A 13,296-nucleotide genomic window follows, 5' to 3' on the forward strand; every position below is an offset into this window, starting at 1 on the left:
AGCTGTAACCATAAAACAAATTATGGCATTTTTCATAAGAAAAACACATCCAGAAATTAAATTGTATTCTCTCACTTATATATTGATATAAGTTCATGGTAAATATGTTTTTTTAAATATCTGTGATGTGTGGATTGAAACCTTATGATTTCTGTCTGTTCATTGTGCAGATTTCTCTATTCCTTGTCAATGCTGTTTAGAATGTTGGGGCTGTTTAATACAATTTTAAACTGGTTTAATCATCAACACATTATGGTCTTTCGTAGAGGTTTTAAACTAATAATCAATGCCGAATTTGTGACCCAGCCCGTGCTTCTCGCAGCTGTATTTATGCGGCTGAGTGCTCGAGATCGGTCCACATGTAAATACACATCTCTGCGCTGATCTATCCATTGAGCAGCGCTGACTGATCAGGTAAAGCTGTTTCACTAGTATTCCGTGGCACAGTGGTGGGGAAACATTGATTTAACCCTTAATCTGACCAAATGTTTTAGGATAGCTTGTATGGTCCTCTTAAACAGAGTATTAATGGTTATGTACAGGGTTTGACAACACTTATTTATATGTATGCACTTTAAACTATTTAAATAGCATGTAGAAAATGACTAAACATGCACTTGTGGATTTGATCAATTTACTAACTACTAACTAAACTAACATTCAGAGCGTTTTACTCTAAGCACAAAATTTGTTTGCATTTATCACATTTGACCTGTTTCATGGCTCATTAGGAATTAACATTTAACAACATAAACTCTCTTTACCTATTAAAAGCCAACAAAACACCTCGAATACATATACTTATTTTGGAGCTGTTTGTTCTGGAAAGAGGTCTCAAAGTTGGTTAATTTAAGCTGCACTGACCTTAATGAAAATTCAAAAGCGTAAACATCCTTATTATGCCATTGAAAATATGGACTTTATCTTTATCCAGATGGAAATACACCATTTCAATGGAGTTCCATGCCATCCAGTCAGGGTTCCAAAACTCTGTGTCATAATTAATCACTGTGTTTACGCTGGGCAGCCATGCTAGATGGAGTGCAAAGGTCACCCACTGAGCAACAGCTGCTGATATTTCTTTTGCCATAAAGCACAAGGATAGACAGAGGTCACAGAACTAACTGAGATCATCAAACTGTTGCCATGGTGACTGGTTTTCCATTTGGACATAGTCATAATGGAAGTTTAGATTTTTTGTACTTTCGTGGGACAAAGGTTCTTTATGTATCGAACACCATTTGTATGCAGCTATACGTGCATTCATGACAATACTATGATGGCACATTTAGTTTCATCATCGAAATAGTGGCCTAAAGAGCTTTGATGTTATTTGAATCAATCTATAAATACATTATCATGTTTGTTCTCCCTTTGAGCCCATAAGAACACCCCCTGGGCCTCTTTTGTCCAATGCACTGAGTGAGCTGTAGATTTAACCAGCACACTGGCCCTATAAAAAGGAACCACAAGTAGGCAGCATGGCCCAAAACTGCAGAGAGAGGCTCTTCTGGTCTGATTCAATTGAGGTGGGTGATGTATCCAAAACAGTTGGTCAGATTCAATCTCATCCCTGTGTTTGTGTACGGATGTGGGAGGTGATGGCAAACATATGGCATGTTTGTTCAGGGCATGTGCCTTTGTAATTAAATGCTGAAATAATAGATGTGTTACTGCAACCTGATCAGCTAGGCATAAAAGACTGACAGCTGGGCTTTCGGAAGATATTTAGCAGGGTTCTGCACCAGTTAGATTAGAAATGTGAATTCTTTTAAAAGGGTTAGAGAGGGACAACTTCAGTCAACATTTATTTTAATTGTATGGAAAATGATGCAATGAAAGTGAGTGAAGACTGGGTACGGAGCCTCTTAGAGGACAGGGAGCAAATTTGTTTTCTGAAATTGTTTTGCGTTCTCTTACATAAAGCTTTATCCATCCCTTACAAAAAAATGTATATTTGAACTATGCTATTTGTAGTAAAACTATAGCCACAACATTCACCATATTTAAAGGGATATTTCACCCCAAAATGAAATTTCTCTCATCATTTGCTCACCCTCATACCATTCCAGATGTGTATGACTTTCTTTTGTCTGCTTAACACAAACAAATATTTTTATAAGAATATCTCAGCTCTTTTGGTCCATACAAGTCTCAAGTCTCATTTATTTATAAAGCCCTTTTAAAACTACACTGTAGACCAAAGTGCTGAACATTAGAGGTAAAACAATAAACAAAATGTAAACATTAAAAATCAAATCACACAGAGTAACAATCAAATAAAAACAATGTACATAAACAAATAAAATAACATAATATCACAACACACAGTGTCCATCAAGTGTTGAAATCCAGAGAAAACAGAGCTTTAAAAATGGAGATAGTAGAGGAGGATCTAATATCGGAGATGTGGGTGAGAAACAAATCAATATTTAAGTCCTTTTTTACCATAAATTCTCCTCCCTGCCCTGTAGGTGGCGATATGCACAAATAATTTGAATCAACAAAAATGAAAGAAGAATGCAAAAGTGAAAGTTTAAGTGGAGATTGATAGTAAAAAAGGACTTAAATATTGTTCTGTTTCTCATCCACACCTATCGTATAGCTTCTGAAGATATGGATTTAACCACTGGAGTCATGTGGATTACTTTTATGCTGCCTTTACATGCTTTATGGACATTCAAAGTTCTGGTCACCATTCACTTGCATTGTATTGACCAACAGAGGAGAGATCTTCTAACTATTTTCATATCTATTCAGCAGGATAAAGAAAGTTGTACACATCTGGGATGGCATGAGGGTGAGTAAATGATGAGATAATTTTGGGTGAACTATCCCTTTAAGTATTGTTTATTTTAGAAATCATAATAAAGTAATACAGTATAGTTTATTTTACCATCTCAATAATAAGGAAATCCAAAACTAAGGTAATTAAAATCATTAATCTGTTCAAATATGAAAAATCAATAAAAAATATATTTTTTACACACACACAGTGTTACTGTAATAAAAAAAATATATATATATATATATATATATATATATATATATATATATAATAGCTATTTTTTTTATATAGTTTTAGTCCACAGTTTAGTTTTTTCCCATCATTATTAGTACAGTTTTACCACAAATACCATGGTTGAACTATGGTTACTTACTGTAGTAAAACCATGGTTAATTTTAATGAGGGATGGATGAAGCTATAGTGAGGGGAACCTAAAATAATTGTGTGGGAATCCAAAATGTATTGTGAGGGCATGCAAACTATTCTGCGAATATGCAAAACTTTTTGTGAAAGAAAACAAAACTATTGCAACGGAACACAAACATAATTCAGAAAATAAATTCCCTCCCTGTCTTCTAAGGGGCTCCAAAACTGAGACTGAAATTCTGCTAACATGTCCTTTTATGTTCCACAGAAGAGAAAAAGTCTCACAGTTTTAGAACAACATGAAGGCGAGTAAATAATTTCAAAATGTTCATTTATTTTGGTGTACTGTCATTTAGAACCAGTGTTATTACAGTCAACGAAAATGAAAACTAACTGAAAGTGGGACAGAGGAAATATAATTCTCTAGAAAATATCTACAAAATATTTGGAATTAATTTGTATGTATTCTAATACACTTTCACAACATTAATAAGTCAAGTCATTATTGCCAAGGAGACTGCTGATGTCAAGATTCATAATACAAAAGGGACTTATGGGTTGATCTGTTTCTCACCCACACCTAGACATAACCACTGGAGTTGTAAGCATTACTTTTATGCCACATTTATGTGCTTTTTGGAGCTTCAAAGTTTTGGCCCCTATTAACATGCATTGTATGGACCTACAGAACAGAAATGTTCTTCTAAAAATCATTGTGTTCAGCAGAAGTAAGAAAGTCAAGGCGCTCTACAGCAGATATTAGAGTAAAGTTTGAGTAAAAATGTGTTATTGCAGAGCCAATGTGTAAAGCGAATCTATAATTAAAGTTATTTAAACAGTTGACATGTGTATTACTAGCTAAAGAATGCATCTGATTTAATTAAACAGATAGATGAAGGTAACTCTATCGCCCCCTAGAGTACTGGGGTTTGTTGCCACAACAGTAAATGCTTGTAATTCATTGGGCACTTCTCTGAAAACAATGTGGAAATAAGAGGTCATTATGTCCATCTTCGAGCATGTGAATTTCTCAAGATGTCCATTGACATGCTTAATATGTCTTTTCATTAACAATGACAAACACGAGACCTTGCTGACTTTTTGACGTAAAGTCATAAGCATCTGTTTCACCATCTGTAAACATCACAAATCGTGACACTATTCCCATGTGCAAATGTCTTCCTGTTTGTGTCTGTATGTAGGATCATCTTCAATTTCTCACAGACTCTTAGACTTAAGGTTGTGACCTTACTGTCACTGCGATGGGACGATCACCCTCGACACACAGATGAAGTCAGGCAAGGTCAGAAGTCATAACAGGCCCTTATAAATAGTTCCAGGGAAGCAGTAGGGATAATACTGCTGAGAACAGAGCTCCTGGAAGATGTTTGTGAGATGAGCCTCCATCCCTTCATGTTTACCCAAGCTGGGAGTAGAGTGGAATCTGCTTGTTTGGTGATAGTTTCTCTGTTGACACATTCCACAATTCCTGTACTCACTTATGTCCTCACACACGAAACACATGACAGACTCTGTCTCTTTGGCTAAGGTTAGACAGAGATAGTTCACCCATAAATTAAAACTCTGTAATTATTTACTCGCCCTCACGTCATTACAGCCTATATGCTGTTCTTTTTTCCAACACAAAAAGATGACTTTGAAAAATCTTCACGTACTGTGCAGATAGTGAACACAGACTTTCAAGCTCCAAAAATGGGAAAATGTGCCATAAAAGTACTTCATACGATTTATGCACAATATTCCAAGTCTTATGAAGTCATTCAATTATTATCAATGAATATACAACAGTTAGTTCCGGTCCTCGAATCTGATTGGACGAGATACGTTCCATGAGCTCTGATGGTCAGACACCATCAGCACTCGGACGCTTCACTGTGTGTGTATTACTCCACTTGTGTTCCTGCAGTTCTAAACTAAAGTGTAAGAGCTGTGAATATGTGTTAAGAGTTACTACATAAGTTTCTCTTACATGTATTTTACATTTTATTTTTTGACATTACATGTGTTAGCCAGCAGGTGGTGGCAAAAGATCATTTTTGTGTGTAATATGAGCAGTTGGTGATGTGAAGTGAATCCGTCAGACATTGTTTACATAGAACAGCGCTCCGTGATCGCTCGAATTACTACTACTACACAACTGCAGCTAGAAAATAGCTTTAAACGGCTTAAAACGAACAACTTCAGCATTATGGCTCATCACAGCTGAGATACACAACAGACAGATTAGTTACACAACTCATTGCTGACCTCTTACTGGAGTTTCCATATAGGAGAAAAAGTACTGTTTAAAATGGCAGAGGACATTGTGGTTTCTATAGTGAAAGAGTCATTCAACGGCTACCACGATTAGGGAGAATTAACCTGGATGGCTATTTTTCCACTGAGAAAGCTGATCTCGATTCACAGCAGTGCTGATGTAGGGCCATATCGCACTCTTACTCATGTGATATTGCTTAAATAGAGCAACCATTAATTAAAAACAGTAGAATGGACTTTTAAACTGGCTCTGACTGTGCAAGTTGTGCATTGTGGGGAGCGGTCCCTCACATTGAGCGTATCTGAAACCCATTTCTGACATTTAGTTAATGTATGTCAGTATCTCAGTTGCGTTAACTGTATGTCAGAAACTGGTTTCAGATACACTCAGTGTGACGGGCCACTCCCCACAATGCACAACTTGCACAGTCAGAGCCAGTTTAAAAGTCCATGGTTCTGTTTTTTTTTTTTTTTTTTTTAGTTAATGGTGCTAGTAAAGTTTAGTCAAAATGTAAAGTTCAATCATTCAATTAATCATGGTTTACAGAAATTTCAAGGTGGCTTACGAAGGATCTGGAGTCAGTTTGGAGCAATTCGCTAATAGGCCAGGCATGCCAGGGCAAGCATGCCACTTGTATACATCAAAGCTGAGGGGTTTGCTCATGCTGACAGGTGCTTGTCAGGTGTTGTCAGGGGTCATAGCCCTATGAATGCTTTCTTGGAGTTAAAACATTTTGAATCTGTCAAAACAATTATAAAAAAAAGCTGATCCAATATGGTTTGGTAACAAAATGCTCAGAAACAGTGATATTGTGAACACAAGAGAGCATTGTCACATTATACAAACAATACTAGGCCAAGACTAAATAAATAACTGGTGTATATATACAAGGTATATACTGTATACTTTATATGATATACCAAAGCCCTTTTTATAGTTTCTGATATGTACACAGATACATGTGGTAACAAAGCACAGGTATATAAATACATACAATAAATAGCTGCATCCTCCATTCAAATCTTAAGATGTTTTTTGCCTTATTGGGACATTTAAAAAAAAATCTAAAATCTGTTGTATTATTCTAAAAACTGGAACCTGAAAAACAAATGTACATCCAAAACAGCACTTTCTATAAAATAATGTAAACTTGTGAAATAAAGTTATCAAATGTATTTTGGGGGGTCATTAATTTACAGCAAATACAAGAGAACTGAAAATAATACATTTCAATACTTGCACAATGTTTTATATAAGAACTGAGCATCATATATTTTTAAATACAAAAAGTTTAGTTTGTAAAATTCACTTTATCCCTAATCATATTTTTCCTCTCTCTCTCTCTCAATCTCTCTCTCTCTCTCTTCTGCATGAAAAAACAACTAGATTGAAAGTGTTAATCAATGTAAATAATGTATTTTTCTAAGGTCTTGTTAGTAGGCTATTTATCAAAACTTCATAGCACAAGAGTATAAACATATTTCCTAGACTTTACTGCCATCCAGTGGTCAGTAATGGTAACACACAATGAGAAAATCAGTGTTACAGACCTCTCACTGACAATACAAAGTCAATGCAATGGAAATGTAATGACAAAGTGTTTGTGCTGCTGCTATTAATATTGTTATTATTATTACTCTTGTTGTATTTAATATTAAAAGAGTCACACATAAATAGTTATAATTCTCAATATTAGTAGCCTGTTTTATTTATTCAAACAATTATGAACATTTTGTTTGTACACAGATACAAAAAAACTACACTGCCTGCTTGGGGAAAAAAAAAAACTTTAAAGAACAATCTGGATCTCCATGTCCTCCATGCGGGTCAACAGTTCCTGCTCGTGTCCGAATGAGATCTACTCCCAGCACTTTCCCTAATTGCTGATTCAATTATTATACCTATTAGCATTAATATGGTTGTTGTTCTTAAGCATAATATAACAAAGCATTGCAATCATTTTAATAAAGAAAAGCCAATGTTTTCTTATAATGTTTTTTATAGGCTATGCATCATATTTTTTACTGTATAATGTTAACATTTACATTTATACATTTGGCAGACACTTTTATCCAAAGCAACTTACAGTGCAATTATTACAGGGACAATCCCCCTGGATCAACCTGGAGTTAAGTGCCTTGCTCAAGGACACAATGGTGGTGGCTGTGGGGTTAGAACCAACAACCATCTGATTAACAGCCCTGTGCTTTAGCCACTACACCACCACCACTCCCAGTATAATGTTATTCTTACTGTGCATGTGTATTTGTACCTTGTGTTACATTATCCAGGCATTAATCCAGACATGGAGTCCATTTGGTATGTACTCTTAGCTAAATATATTTATGCAACAGAGCTCTTTACTCATCTCATAAATCTCAAAAAAACACAGATTATCTATTAACATAGAATGCATCAACACCATGGGAAGAATATAATGAAACAGTTCTGCCAAATTAGGTAAATAAATGCTTTTACAGCATTCAATATTTGATTTAGTGTGAACAGATATTTAGCGTGGGTGAAACATTTGTCTCTCACGGGCCGGGTGTGGCCCTTGGGCTGCCTATTGAGGAACACTGCAGTACAATCTAAAGCAAGGATTTTTTTTAGCTGCTTTCTAGCTCTGAACAAGTCCTTTTTATTTTTTGTATTTATTTATTTTTTGTTGTTGTTTTTAAAAGTAGCAGCATTAGCATTTCCTAGCTTCACCACAACTGTTCAATTCTACTTCTGTTTGAAGTAAACTGCTTGACTTATGGAAATGTTATTAGATTATTACACATATTAGGTGTTAACCTTTGAAACTGACTTGCATACAGCTGATTTTTGACATTTTATTAAAATAAGTATAGGCATACTTATTATATTATATATGTCGGTGATCCTCACGAATCCTGTCAAGAAAATGTCCTGGACCTATGTATATGAGTGAGTGTTTGTGTATAGAAAATAAAGCCTATTTTAGGGCCTTTGGGATTGTTTTCATTGTGACATTATTTTCATGACAGTTCTGGACATTTTACCCCTCAATTCTCATTTCTGCAATGCAAAAAGATGGTCATTATGGTCTTATATTCTCATTACCACAATATATATTAGAAAGTATTTAAATTTTTTTTTTTTTTTTTTTTTTTACTGAATGGTTTTTTAAATTTTTACATTGCAATATTTGTTGTATGTAATATGAGAAGGATGTTTTCTTGACAAGTGTCGTGAGAATCACCCATTTCCATATTGTAATGTAATAATACATAATATTGTGTAAATGTAATAAAACTCTCATCAGAGGCTTATAATTGTAGTACTGAAGGATTGAATATAGTTGTGATATGCTGAGCTACATGAAGGATTTGCCTAAACACACTCAAAAATATTGTTAAAATGGTTAAAAAATGCTCCAATCAATTTGATGAAAGTTTGTTGTAAATTTGACATACCTAAATCTTAAAAATAGGCTAAATATTTTTGGAGTGCCAGTCTTACTGTGTAGAACGTGTTAGAAGCACAAAATACAAGTAAACAAATATGTTTTTTTTTAAACAAAATAACAATGCTGATTGGGGGGGGTTGTGATGCCATTGGGCTGTCCTCCAAAAATTACCCGGACTCCATTGGTGAGCAGACTGCCTTTCTGTGTCTCTCTTTCTCTTTAAAAAATGTATTAAAGGATTATATTTGAAGGCAGGTTCCAGGGTCAATAGCTCGATCGACAGCATTTGTGGCATAATGTTGATTACCAAAAAAGTATTTTGACTCGTCTCTTCTTTTAAAAAAAAATACAAAATCGAGGTTACAGTGAGGCACTTACAACGGAAGTAAATGAGGACAATAAAACAGAATGTGGCCCATGTTTGGAAGGTTGAAACACAGAAATGTGAAACTTATTATTTTATAAAAGCACTCAAGTACGTTCATTCTTCTGTTAAAATTCATGTATTATTTGAGCTATAAAGTTGTTTCAATTGTCATTTTAGGGCTTTGGCGTTTGTTGACATCACACGGTCATGGTAACAAAGTGTATAACTTCACACAGAAAAGTTTAATAACTGATTTTATCCCACTAAAATCATGTTAACATGCATATTGTTTATGTCTTATGGCAATACTTTTGAAACAGCATGTATTTTAACGTTTAAAAATTGGCCCCATTCACTTCCATTGTAAGTGCCTCACTGTAACCCAAGTTTTGGCTTTTTATAAAAAAAAAAAAAAGGACAGTAGAATCGAGATTTTGTGGTAATCAATATTAAGCCACAAATACTGTTTAAATAAATAAGCTTAACTTGTATTGAACCCGGAATATTCCTTTAATTGCACATTGCACACATTACTCATTGCATGAAATTGCACAGTGAACAGACATACACAGATCTTCAGTCTTTCTCTGTAGGGGTCTGTTTGTCACATAATGGGCTGATTGTGTATTTTATCTTACGTTAGAGATGATTTTGTCTTCTTTCCTGAGAGATAACAGTCACTGGTGAGAACAACAACGGGTATCAGCACTTTATACACACATACACACGCACGCACGCGCACACGCACACACACATACACCAGACACTGCTGTGATAGGGAAAATAATACAACAACACATAATCCTGTTATGTGATTTCAGAGTGTCCAATGTTATTACTAACATACAGTATATACACATCTGACCAAGCAGTGATAACACTTTTATTTTTATAAGCACATTTCTACTGTAAGTTCCTTGTATAGAAAACATCAGTATTCACTGCTTTAATTTTAAACTGTTGTCTCATTTTATATGGCATTATTTAATGGTATGACTATAATTTAGACTGATTACATCCCTATGTCACACTAGTTTTACAGTAGTAGGCCTGTTATCTGAGTTCTGCACTTTAAAGTCTTGGAGAGAGTCTGTGGAGAGAGGTTTAAATAACCCAGATTAGTTATCACTGACAAACAGATTTGTTTCAGAATTGATAACCATATTTTCTCAAAAAACATGTGCATAAGGACTGTTAAGGGTGGGATGAAAGCAAAACATTTATAGGTAGTGCCATTTTTTCCACAATAGGGAAAAAGTGTCCGCTTTTGATTTGAAATTAATCACATTTTACAATAAATATTTTTTAACAGGGTTATTTTTTTTTAAATGATATGATTAAATGATTCTTAATTGAATTACCTCATTATTCTGAATGTTTTTAAATAAAAATGAGTATCATTTAATGATGGGCCTAGTATGCCGTTATCTGATGGTTCCACTTAGGACCTTTCCAATCTGCTACATGGACACAGTCATCTCAAAAGCCACTTCAAGATATTATTGGAGGGCAGTTTCACAGCTCTGTCAGGCTGTGGAATTCCAACCATCTAATCAATTTCTCGTCTGCGTATTTATTCCTAAATTTAGATATCCGATTCATTGTTATTGTAGTGGAGGACCCAGACATCGCTTAATTTCCTCGAAGGTCGCGACCTGACACTTGTTCTGGTTGCCGTTATACACTTCGTTCAGGCTAATAAACAACCTGTTACTGTTGAAGCCACGGCTACAGTAAATATCAACACACTGTAAATCAGGCATATTTACAAGGTGTTTTTGCACCTTTGTTTTGTGAAGGGCGATGTTGACGTGTTCGGGGAGTCAGATAAAGGGTTTTTCTCACCAACTCCTTCCTGTTTTTCTGAACAAAGCCTTTGTTTGGCCGCAGGACTCTTTGCTCCATGGTTCTCAAGGGAATGAAGAGTAGCTCTATTCGTGCCTGAGAGAAGCACTGAGCAGATCTGTGTTATCAGAGACCTCTTGAACTCTCTGGCCTTCTATATGACCCTGTTCTGTGTCTTGCTCAGGTCATGGCCACCCATGTGTAAACAAATACAATGACATATACTGTAATTACAATTATTATATGGATAGTTGCAACTTGTCAATATATTGTAAGTCATAGTAAAATTATATGCGTACCTGTGACCGAACATTAACGAATGCAGTTATAATAAACTACTTGCCAGAAGAATTGTTTATGGTGATTATTATTAATAATAATAATGATAATAAATGTACTCATTTTACTATAACTTAGTGTCTAATTTATAAAACACTCTGAAAACAACCATACCTCAACTTCATGTTTATTATCATTTCATAGAGGTTAGAGGTATCAATGATACCATTTGATACCACTTGCAAAACTCCAATTCTGTTTTGCTTTGAAAAGACTGTTTGACATATGGTGACCTTATTAGATGGGTACTTATTAGATGCTAACCTTTGAAACTGACTGACATTTTGTTTAATACGGATTTATAATATATACAGTAATATGTGCAAAATACTGTATTATCTTGAATTGTGTTTGGGTGATTCTCACAAAGCATGTCAAGAAAATGGCCTGGTCCTATTTTACTCCAAAATCAAAAGAAACAAATAAGAAAATGTGTTTTGCATATAGAAAATGAAGCCTTTTAGAGCCATTTTTTCATTGTGACATTATTTTCATGACAGTTATAGTTTGTATGCCTCTTTACTTTTGCATTTTTAATTGCAATTCAACACTTGTTTTTTTTTGTTTTTTAATGCTCTGAATGTTTCTTGTTTTGCAATAAGTCTGTCATTAACAAAACGTTTATTTCTTTCCCTTTTATCTTTTCTTTGTAACCCGCACACACACACACACACACAAGATGAGACAGTCACAATGTATGTCAAAACTGCGTTTATTTGCAGGCAAACAAAAGTACAGCACGGAAAATCCAGAGGGAGAATGGTCAGGGTAGCGTAGGGTCAAAAGCCGGGGAATCAAAGATATAAACAAGGGGGCAAATCCAATGAAAGTGGTAGAGGGAAGCGAGGGTCAAAGCCGGGGTAATCAGAATCGAGTTGCGGGTAAACTAACCGGGGAGTAGGGGAACAAGAGAGCTGGCAAGCTAAGGGGGTACTTAATCACAGGGGGGGTCAGAACTAGACGAGACTAGTGGGGTGCAAAGACAAGGGAAACTAAACACAATAACCAACGGGTGTGAAATGAATGTGCTGTGATATAAATAGGGGAACTAACAAGCGGTGCAGGTGTAACGAATAAAGGGGTGATGAGACGAGTGCAGGTGTACATAATGTTCTGGCGATTGGGAGCGGGCATGTGAGTCCGAGGGGGGAGATAGTGTACGAGCATGTGAGCTCGTAGGAGCAAAACGAGCGTGCAAGCTCGAGCGAGCAAAACGAGCGTGGAAGCCCGAGGGAGCAAAACGAGCGTGGAAGCTCGAAGGGGCGGAGCGAGGGAGCGGGGTTCGTGACAGTACTCCCCTCTATAACGGACGGCTCCTGACGGCCGCGCTCGGTTGCGAGGAGCGCGACCTCTGGGAAGTGGTGCTGGACGATCCCAACAAACAAAAAACCCTGAACAGACAACCCACAAAACACACAAACAAAATTGAGGGCAGTCCAAGGACTCGAGGGGCGGAGCCCTGAGAGGCTCGAGGGGAGGAGGAGCCCTGAGAGGCTCGAGAGGGGAAGCCCTGAGAGGCTTGAGAGGGGGAGGAGTCCTGAGAGACTCGAGAGGCGAAGCCATGAGAGGCTTGAGGGGTGGAGCCATGAAAGACTCGAGGGACGGAGCCCTGAGAGGCTCGAGGGGAGGAGGAGCCCTGAAAGACTCGAGAGGGGAAGCCCTGAGAGGCTTGAGAGGGGGAGGAGCCCTGAGAGACTCGAGAGGCGAAGCCGTGAGAGGCTTGAGGGGTGGAGCCCTGAAAGACTCGAGAGGAGAAGCCCTGAGAGGCTTGGGAGGGGGAGCCCTGAAAGACTCGAGAGGCGGAGCCCTGGGAGGCTCGAGAGGAGGAGCCCTGGGAGGCTTGGGAGGAGGAGCCTTGAAAGACTCGGGAGGAGAAGCCC

Source organism: Xyrauchen texanus, chromosome 34 (genome assembly GCF_025860055.1).
Source record: "Xyrauchen texanus isolate HMW12.3.18 chromosome 34, RBS_HiC_50CHRs, whole genome shotgun sequence".
NCBI lineage: Eukaryota > Metazoa > Chordata > Actinopteri > Cypriniformes > Catostomidae > Xyrauchen > Xyrauchen texanus.